The sequence below is a fragment of the Ostrea edulis genome, chromosome 10, assembly GCF_947568905.1.
Source record: "Ostrea edulis chromosome 10, xbOstEdul1.1, whole genome shotgun sequence".
Lineage (NCBI taxonomy): Eukaryota > Metazoa > Mollusca > Bivalvia > Ostreida > Ostreidae > Ostrea > Ostrea edulis.
This window is the reverse complement of record NC_079173.1, coordinates 20,703,938-20,714,217: the sequence shown is the minus strand read 5'-3', so window position 1 is coordinate 20,714,217 and position 10,280 is coordinate 20,703,938. Positions and strand designations below refer to the sequence as shown.

General features: G+C 33.0%; 1 protein-coding gene across 38 annotated transcripts in view; it reads right to left on the bottom strand.

The window, feature by feature from the left end:
- LOC125665493 (polypeptide N-acetylgalactosaminyltransferase 5-like) overlaps positions 1–10,280 on the bottom strand; it is an 82,522-nt gene that overhangs the window by 55,667 nt on the left and 16,575 nt on the right. For all 38 annotated transcript variants that reach the window (XM_056152220.1, XM_056152236.1, XM_056152227.1 and 35 more), the window contains exon 2: positions 8,554–8,660. The gene's annotated coding sequence lies outside the window, so the exon portion shown is untranslated. The remainder of the gene's footprint in view (positions 1–8,553; positions 8,661–10,280) is intronic.

The window sequence follows — 10,280 nt, the reverse complement described above, 5'->3', positions numbered from 1 at the left end:
TTAATAGAAAATACAAACTGGCTGTAGATCGAACAAATCCTTGAAAATAAGAAGTTCTTGGTTCGGTAATCCAAAACGAATTGAATTTTACCAGATCAGCTGATTGGTGGTGACTGCTGTCATGTGACAATCAAGTTAGCGAGAATCTACAGTGGTTATTTGTAATAACGTTAAGCTGAGACAGTACAGATTCTGGAACGCATCACTTCTAATTCCGAATTTATGATCCAATCATCAATATCAAGCAGAATAAATTTCCACTTTCCAAATATAAATTCAAAGCAAATACACAGAATCTATATGAATGCATTAATTTATATATATATATGTATTACTTAATACCTAAAGTAAAATTTTATGATTAGGATCATGCCTTTATCAATATAATTTTATATGTACAGTGTGTACAATGTGTCATCTTTTGAAATATAAAATATATAAACTGTTTCAATCGGCAAATATGACAAGATTATTGTCCTGCATTAAAGTTTCCCTGTGTTTTTAACTCTCTACCTAACAACACTTAGCAACACCGAGGAGAAGCATTCAAAATCCTACTCGTCACTTACAGAACAGAATGCCCCTTTAAGAGACTGCATCAGAAATAACAAATTAACACTCGGCTCAGGATGCCGACTCAGCTTAGGACGCGTCTTCCTACCAGTAATTTGAACACCTCCTCTCCTCTTACAGTCTACAACGGTCATATTTTGTCTTCTAAAAGGTTTGTTCTCTCTATTTTTCCTCTATACAGACATGAAATTATGCTTCATTAATGTCTGGGAAAATGCCCTTCCAACACTTTATTTCATTAGGCAAGTCAATGATTTTCGTTTTGCATTGTTTTTTTAGTACATGCTTTGTGGAAAAAGACAAATAGGCCTCTCAATAAAACACCTACTTTTTTAACCTCACACTAGGGTTTTATGCCGAACCATTAAATGAGAACTCGACTCTATACAGAAAAATCAAATTATCTTGCAGCTCTCATCCATCAAGGGATCACTGGAAATATATTGTTCATAATCATTAATAACATGAAATAGAAATTTTATGGCCCAAAAATAATAAATATTGTCCAACAACAGAATTATATGTAAAAAGACACATATATATATTTTATACTTCAACTAATACATTACTTTTTTGTTGTTAACATACAATAAAAATTTGCAAGCTGTGCCAAAAAAAACATCAGCATTCCTTATTCTGCTAGAGGACGTCTTTGATAAATGTACTTTTGAGGACTAAAATGGGCGAAAAATTCTGCATCAACTGATCTATAGTTCTCACACGTGTTTGACAATTAATAAAACACTTTCTCGCTCCAGCCTCTGAAGAGTCCGTCCAGTTTTCTTAGTCAATCAATAATGTATGCATTTTACCCCCTCAGGTGTTGGAGCTTGGAATACGAATATACTTTATCTGTATGCCTTGGGTAATCCTAATCAATTTTCTACTTTCTTTTGCCAAGTATCTTGGAGAACATTTGTGGAAGAATTTTCTTGTTCTGCTATGTAATATTGAAAAGGAACCATTAAAGATCATCTTTAAGTGTTAGACAACAAACAATCTAAATTAGCTATATAGGTTTTTCTGTTGGACACTTATCCCAATAGGAGAAAATCTCCAAAGTATAATTCACCTTATAATGTAGGATAGTACTTTAACAGCTGATATTTGAGCATTCTGAATATACCATATATATATATCAATTTTCTATAAGAATTTCCACTCTTATATTCCCATGGGGATCTGGGTTAGAATAGGTCCTCAGTACCCCTTGCTTTTCGCAAGGAGGTGACTAAATGGGGCGGTCCTTTGGATGAGATCGCAAAAACCAAGGCCCCGGGGACGTGTCACAGCAGGTGTGGCACAATAAAGATCCCTCCCTGCTCAAAGGCCGTAACTGCTAAGCATAGGCCTGCATGAATTTTGCAGCCCTTCACTGACAATGGTGACGTCTCCATATGAGATAAAAATTCTCGAGCGGGACATTAAACAATATTCAATCCACTCATACATTGATTGATTGTATATTGTTTTACGTCCCTCTCGAGAATATTTCACTCATGTGGAGACGTCACCACTGCTGGTGAAGGGCCGCAAAATTTCGGCCTATGCTCAGCGCTTATGGTCTTTGAGCAGGGAGGGATCTTTATCGTGCCACACCTCCTGTGACACGGGACCTCGGTTTTTGGGGTCTCATCCGAAGGACCGCCGCATTTAGTCGCCTTCTACGACTTCCACTGATACAAATTACAGAAAATACACTGCCTTTAAAAATAATTCAATGAATACACTTAGATTACACTGAACTTTGCTTAATAGTTGCCTTTACAGACAATTTTCCCGATGAAAGTCATGAAACATTACATAAATCTCAGGTGTAATATTTAACTATAAACCAGGACCATTGATCGTAGGTCTCATTATATTACTGCAAAGACAATGTCTTTTAATTTCTTTACCTTTGATAATTAAGAGAACACTATATGCAATATTAGTCCCTTCTTTGCATGGCTCACATTGCAGAGAAATACACCTGGGTATCAAAACACAGATTTAATAGACAATTCTCGCAGATCTGCTTCAGTGATCAAAGCAATCAAATGGGATTCCATATTCATTAAATATTGACCAGCAGTGGCATTGACTCGTTACATTTTGCATGGCAACCTTTACAAAAATCTATCAAAAGCAGTGATTTTTTTTCCTGCAGCATATAGAAAAACACCTCAAGCATGGCATATAAACTGTTGTCTCATTTTAGATGCAATATCATAATATATGGAAAGCCAACAGGTTCAAAATCCTATTAATTTGTAATATCTATGTATAGTAAATGCATTAATTCATTCAATATATTAAATATCTAACTTTATAATTGTAAAATATGAAAATTATCACAATTCGTGTGAAAATTTACCACAAGTAAACACATACTTGGTATATTGTTCATGATAAATCTTTACTTTGATAAGTACAGATGTAAAACAGGTTTCAAAAAATAATAAATCATTTTTAAATTAATGGGGTATTTTTACAAGTCAAATAAAAATATCTCCCTCGTTGGACCAAAATTAAAGAAATGAAAACTACGGGCCCATGCAATATCACAGATTATATATATTACATTCACCATTCCAGGGGGTCCTTAAGATCGATCACAGTAAAAGTGTCCTATGAAGATCGAGGGTCACCTTTATTTATATCTAACTGATCAATCAATACAATTTACATTCCTTGTTGTGAGGGCAGCTCTTCTACAATTCACATGGTCCTTTACCAAGATATACTCAAGGGTCTGATGTATTTCTCTCTATTAGTGTGTGCAGACAGTGTAAAGCATTTCCTCGGGTCTCTGAGCTGAGTGAGACTGAGTATCGTCTTCAACATTCACCATCACCGTAGGAAACTCTTTCTTCGCCATTCTTGGCCTAGCTTGCATGTTTATACTTTCATATTTTGATTATTTTCCCATGCAGTCTCCTGTCGAGTGCTATAGTCTTTACTATAGACTTTCATATTTTGATTATTTTCCCAGTCTCCTGTCAATTTAAGTGCTATAATCTTTACTATAGACTTTCATAATTTGATTATTTTCCCAGTCTCCTGTCGAGTGCTATAATCTTTACTATAGACTTTCCTATTTTGATTATTTTCCGAGTCTCCTGTCGAGTGCTATACTCTTTACTATAGACTTTCATATTTTGATTATTTAAGTGCTATAATCTTTACTTTCATAATTTGATTATTTTCCCAGTCTCCTGTTGAGTGCTATAATAATCTTTACTTTCATAATTTGATTATTTTCCCAGTCTCCTGTTGAGTGCTATAATCTTTACTATAGACTTTCATATTTTGATTATTTTCCCAGTCTCCTGTTGAGTGCTATAATCTTTACTATAGACTTTCATATTTTGATTATTTGAGTGCTATAATTTTTACTTTCATATTTTGATTATTTTCCCAGTCTCCTGTCGAGTGCTATAATCTTTACTTTCATATTTTGATTATTTTCCCAGTCTCCTGTTGAGTACTATAATCTTTACTATAGATTTCATATTTTGATTATTTGAGTGCTATAATCTTTACTATAGACTTTCATAATTTGATTATTTTCCCAGTCTCCTGTCGAGTGCTATAATCTTTACTTTCATAATTTGATTATTTTCCCAGTCTCCTGTTGAGTACTATAATCTTTACTATAGATTTCATATTTTGATTATTTGAGTGCTATAATCTTTACTATAGACTTTCATATTTTGATTATTTGAGTGCTATAACCTTTACTATATAGACTTTCATAATTTGATTATTTTCCCAGTCTCCTGTCGAGTGCTATAACCTTTACTATAGACTTTCATATTTTGATTATTTGAGTGCTATAATCTTTACTATAGACTTTCATAATTTGATTATTTTCCCAGTCTCCTGTTGAGTGCTATAATCTTTACTATAGACTTTCATATTTTGATTATTTGAGTGCTATAACCTTTACTATATAGACTTTCATAATTTGATTATTTTCCCAGTCTCCTGTCGAGTGCTATAACCTTTACTATAGACTTTCATAATTTGATTATTTTCCCAGTCTCCTGTCGAGTGCTATAACCTTTACTATAGACTTTCATATTTTGATTATTTGAGTGCTATAATCTTTACTATAGACTTTCATAATTTGATTATTTTCCCAGTCTCCTGTTGAGTGCTATAATCTTTACTATAGACTTTCATATTTTGATTATTTTCCCAGTCTCCTGTTGAGTACTATAATCTTTACTATAGACTTTTATATTTTGATTATTTGAGTGCTATAATCTTTACTTTCATATTTTGATTATTTTACCAGTCTCCTGTTGAGTGCTATAATCTTAACTATAGACTTTCATATTTTGATTATTTTCCCATGCAGTCTCCTGTTGAGTACTATAATCTTTACTATAGATTTCATATTTTGATTATTTGAGTGCTATAACCTTTACTATATAGGCTTTCATAATTTTCCCAGTCTCCTGTTGAGTGCTATAACCTTTACTATAGACTTTCATATTTTGATTATTTGAGTGCTATAATCTTTACTATAGACTTCCATAATTTGATTATTTTCCCAGTCTCCTGTCGAGTGCTATAATCTTTACTATATAGATTTCATATTTTGATTATTTTCCCAGTCTCCTGTTGAGTACTATAATCTTTACTATAGATTTCATATTTTGATTATTTGAGTGCTATAATCTTTACTATAGACTTTCATATTTTGATTATTAGAGTGCTATAATCTTTACTTTCATATTCTGATTATTTTCCCAGTCTCCTGTTGAGTACTATAATCTTTACTATAGACTTTCATAATTTGATTATTTTCCCAGTCTCCTGTTGAGTGCTATAACCTTTACTATAGACTTTCATATTTTGATTATTTGAGTGCTATAATCTTTACTATAGACTTTCATAATTTGATTATTTTCCCAGTCTCCTGTCGAGTGCTATAATCTTTACTTTCATAATTTGATTATTTTCCCAGTCTCCTGTTGAGTGCTATAATCTTTACTATAGACTTTCATATTTTGATTATTTTCCCAGTCTCCTGTTGAGTGCTATAACCTTTACTATATAGACTTTCATAATTTGATTATTTTCCCAGTCTCCTGTTGAGTACTATAATCTTTACTATAGACTTTAATCACACGGTGACTCTGCTTCAGACAATTCTGTGTCTTAAATTTTATCTAATAACTCTTTATTCTCAACAGCTGCTTTTTCTTCGGAGTTACTATACTACATGTCTATGTACATACTTTATTTATACTTCATGATCTTCAGTTTCAGACTTTAATTCATTTAAACAATAAAATGCTTTCTTTGTTGTTTCATATCAGGTGATTTACATTTTTTTTCTGCAATGCTTACAAACAACAAAGGAATTTAAGACATTTTATTGTTTTTATATATAACAATATATTTTTACGCATTGTTTTAAAATTTAAACTAGATTTGAGTGCTAAGATATCATATGGTTGGCCTATATTTGCTACATTAAATGGAACAGCCACAGCACCTTTTGATGTTGATGATGCTCCATATTTGGTAATGATTACGCGGACAGGTGGTACTAAAAAACCGGATTGAACTTGTTTGCTACTTTATTGTCACAGCTAGATGAAAGCATTGTTAATTTCAATAGAAATATAGGAGAAAAGATTCAAATGTAAAATATCTGAATGTATAGTTTACATATGTCATATTAGTCAAGAATTACTGCATGGGTATACTAAACCCGCTATTTGATTGGTTCATATAACTGCATGCATTCAAATTTGCTTACTCCAGGGTACAATTTAAAATTCTTGTGGCAAACAAGCTATCATTTGAAAAACTTCCAAATTGAAGTCTTTTTTTTTTCTGTTCACTTGAGATTTCAACCACCCCCTTAGCTCCCACCCCCAGTTTAAATTTGACTCTGTCTCTATATAGCATGTGTAACATCAGAATAATTGGTTTTATACATGCAATCATACACCTTCACTATTGATAAATCACCCACACAATTAATGCAGAAAACTATATATATTGCTCTCTCAGGAGAAAAAAATTAGTTAATACAATTAAGAGAGCTTCAGATACAAAAGGCCCATATGGGCCACATTGCTCACCCGGGTCATTTTGGCCCTATACTGTATACTGTTCAGCTGTTGTATATTTGTAAAAGATTTTTTATTCCTATGAAAAATCTTGATCTCTATTGTGGGGGTCACACAAAGTTTAAAGATTTTGCAAAAACCCATCACATAATCTATTTTTGGAAACTGCATTTGCATGCATCGTCAATCCATCATTTTATATCTTTTTTTTTATCATTCATATACTAGAATAAAGCAATAGAAAGAATCAAAATAATTCGTAATAATTTTCTGGATGTATACACACACAGGTGTACTATAGAGCATATAATCAGAACTGCAAGGGAATACTGAAATTCAGCACGATGTGAATATTTTCTGCTGTGTACGATGTACTCCATGCAGACTACGTCATGTCGTATATGAATCAATTTAAATTAAAGGAAAATATCAAATTTTGTTCATATCATGGACATAACAGAAATTCTGATATTTTTCATCTCAAAATACACTACATGTAATTTTCAAAATGTGCTATAGTTATTCATTCAGATATTTTGTTTTACTACTATCTTGGAAAATTTGAATTCTTAAATTGCCACCTAGGTCCCCTAGATGACTGAAATTAGATTTATTTCCCATCATTATAATTAATCAAGTCGTGAACTGTTTGTAAGAACCATTAATCATCAGATAACAAGTCATTAAAGAATCAACATCAAACCTCATGCATTGAATCAATGCATACCATTAAACATTAATTGCTATAATAACAGAATAAAATCAACTGCATTGTATTGAAATCTTGCAAGAATTAAACCATTAGCTCAGAAAATATTTCTGCATGTGTGAGTCTTGTTTGATCATAAATACTTCAAAACTACAGACCTGTCCTAATGAGATTAATAGACTATCGTAGAACTTCTCCAAACTCCAAGATTTGAAATATAATATTCACATTCTCTGAATTTTTTTTTTTACTTTGTATTTCTTTTGAAATTGACATATTGCTATTGCTTTCTTCTGCGACAATGAATACATGTTTGCTGCAAACTAGTTCAATCCGGTTTTTTAGAACCACCCGTCTGCGTAATCATTACCAAATATGGAGCATCATCAAGGTTAAAGGGTGCATTGGCTGTTCCATTTAACGTGACAAATTGGTCAACATATGATATTTTAGTACTATAATCTAGTCTATATTTTAAAAAAATACATAAAAATATAAATATACACAATAAAATGTCTTTCTTTGTTGGTTCATCAAATGCTAAAGGTAGCAATGATTGCAGAAAAAATTATATATGTATGCCCTAACGCAGGTTTAATATGAATTTTTTCCTACAATGTTTGCTACATTTATCACCCAAGGAAACAACAAAGAATTTAACATATTTTGTTTAATTAAATGAGAAATGAAAGGGCACCATCATGGTTTCTAAGATGTCTGCAACAGTGTATAATTCAAAATTTGCAAAATGAAAGATGAAGATAATGAACAGTGATCAATCTCATAACTCCTATAAGCAATACAAACACAGACCTCTGGACACACCAGTGGTGGGATCAGGTGCCCAGGAGGAGTAAGCATTCCAATATATAATTACCAGGTTAATCGACATTCAATTAAGACAGCTGTATAATTTGAATTTAATATTCCTATTTAAGAATTTTATTTGATGGATTAGACATTTTGGTGATCAGTTCTAGACTCCATATAACAGAGTTAAACATCCGAGTCAGTTAAAGTAGGTGACCTGTAATAAGAAACTAACCCAACAGGTAAATACTTACCTGCATCCTACTGTCAGTACAGAGCTCCCGTATCTCAGGTGAGAAATCAGCAAAATGTAAATTGATTGACATAAATAATACTTAATCACTGTGAAACATTTTTGAGTGCATGAGATAGAGAGCTGCTCCTTACCGTAAAGACTTTGATGGAATACACCTTAACAAGTCCCTGTCGTGCACTTCTGCCCACTTGGTCAGCACTCAAACCTCACTCACACATGTCAACATAAACGTTCACTCCTGTAATTAACAAAAGCATTAATTAATGTAGGCATTGATAGGCTAATGTGTGAGTGACAGATAACATCATAGCATGAGGAAAAAACTATAGCTGACCGGTCGCACAAAGTTACCTGATGAAGAATGGAACACATAAAAACCTACCAAATTAAGCGGAGTGAAATTATTCATCAAGTTAAACTGAGTGAATTAATTCCCCTATATAGTTAAACCATCAAGTGTTTAATTATAGGGGATTGTCACTCTGTTTAACTGTAGGGGATTGTCACTCTGCTTATAACTGTAGGGGATTATCACTCTGCTTAACTGTAGGGGGATTATCACATGACAGTTTAATTGTAGGGGGATTATCACTCTGTTTAACTGTAGGGGATGGTCACTCTGTTATTGTAATGGGATTATAACTCTGTTTAACTGTAGGGGGATTATCATTTAATCTGTTTAACTGTAGGGGGATTATCACTGTTTAACAGTAGGGGATTATCACTCTGTTTAACTGTAGAGGATTGTCACTCTGTTTAATTGTAGGGAGATTGTCACTCTGTTTAACTGTAGGGGGATTATCACTCTGTTTAACTGTAGAGGATTGTCACGCTGTTTAATTGTAGGGGATTATCACTCTGTTTAACTGTAGGGGGATTATCACTCTGTTTAACTGTAGGGGATTGTCACTTTGTTTAACTGAAGGGGATATGCCACTCTGTTTAACTGTAGGGGATTGTCACTCTGTTTAACTGTAGGGGATTGTCACTCTACTGTAGGGGGATTATCACTCTGTTTAACTGTAACAGGATTGTCACTCTGTTTAACTGTAGGGGATTATAACTCTGTTTAACTGTAGGGGATTGTCACTCTACTGTAGGGGGATTATCACTCTGTTTAACTGTAACAGGATTGTCACTCTGTTTAACTGTAACAGGATTGTCACTCTGTTTAACTGTAGGGAGATTATTGACAGAGTAATAATTCCATCTGCATTTAAACAGTGATAATCTGGACCCCTACAATTAAAATTTCAAGTGATAATCCCCTACAGTTAAACAGAGTGATAATCCCCTACAGTTAAACAGAGTGACAATTCCCTACAGTTAAACAGAGTGATAACCCCCCTACAGTTAAACAGAGTGATAATCCCTGTTTACAAGTTATCACATGGTATGATGACAATGATTATTGACAAACCAAACAGGTAAATTTCAAAGAAAAAAATCAATATTTAATGAACAATTGTGAGACAATGTAGTATCATTCAATATGGTATACATGATGACTCAGTTCAATTCCATCACTACTGCAATTTGTAAAATTTTAAGCCAGGAGCACTGGCTGGCCCAATCTGCCTTTTCTCATTATCATGGCCTTTAAATACTTGCACTAAAAACCAATGGTATAAATCATCGTGTTCATGACATTGGAAAACAACTGGGCTCTAAGATATTGGATTATTCAGATGAAAATTCAGACTAACTCAATTCAAAATCAATGATATATTTCCAAGAACCAACATATCTCATGACACAACCTACTTACAATTTAAAGTATGTACATAAATTCGGCTTTGTATATGCACAATCTGTATACTGCCTGAGTTGTATCAGAAAACCCCTATACATACAAGGA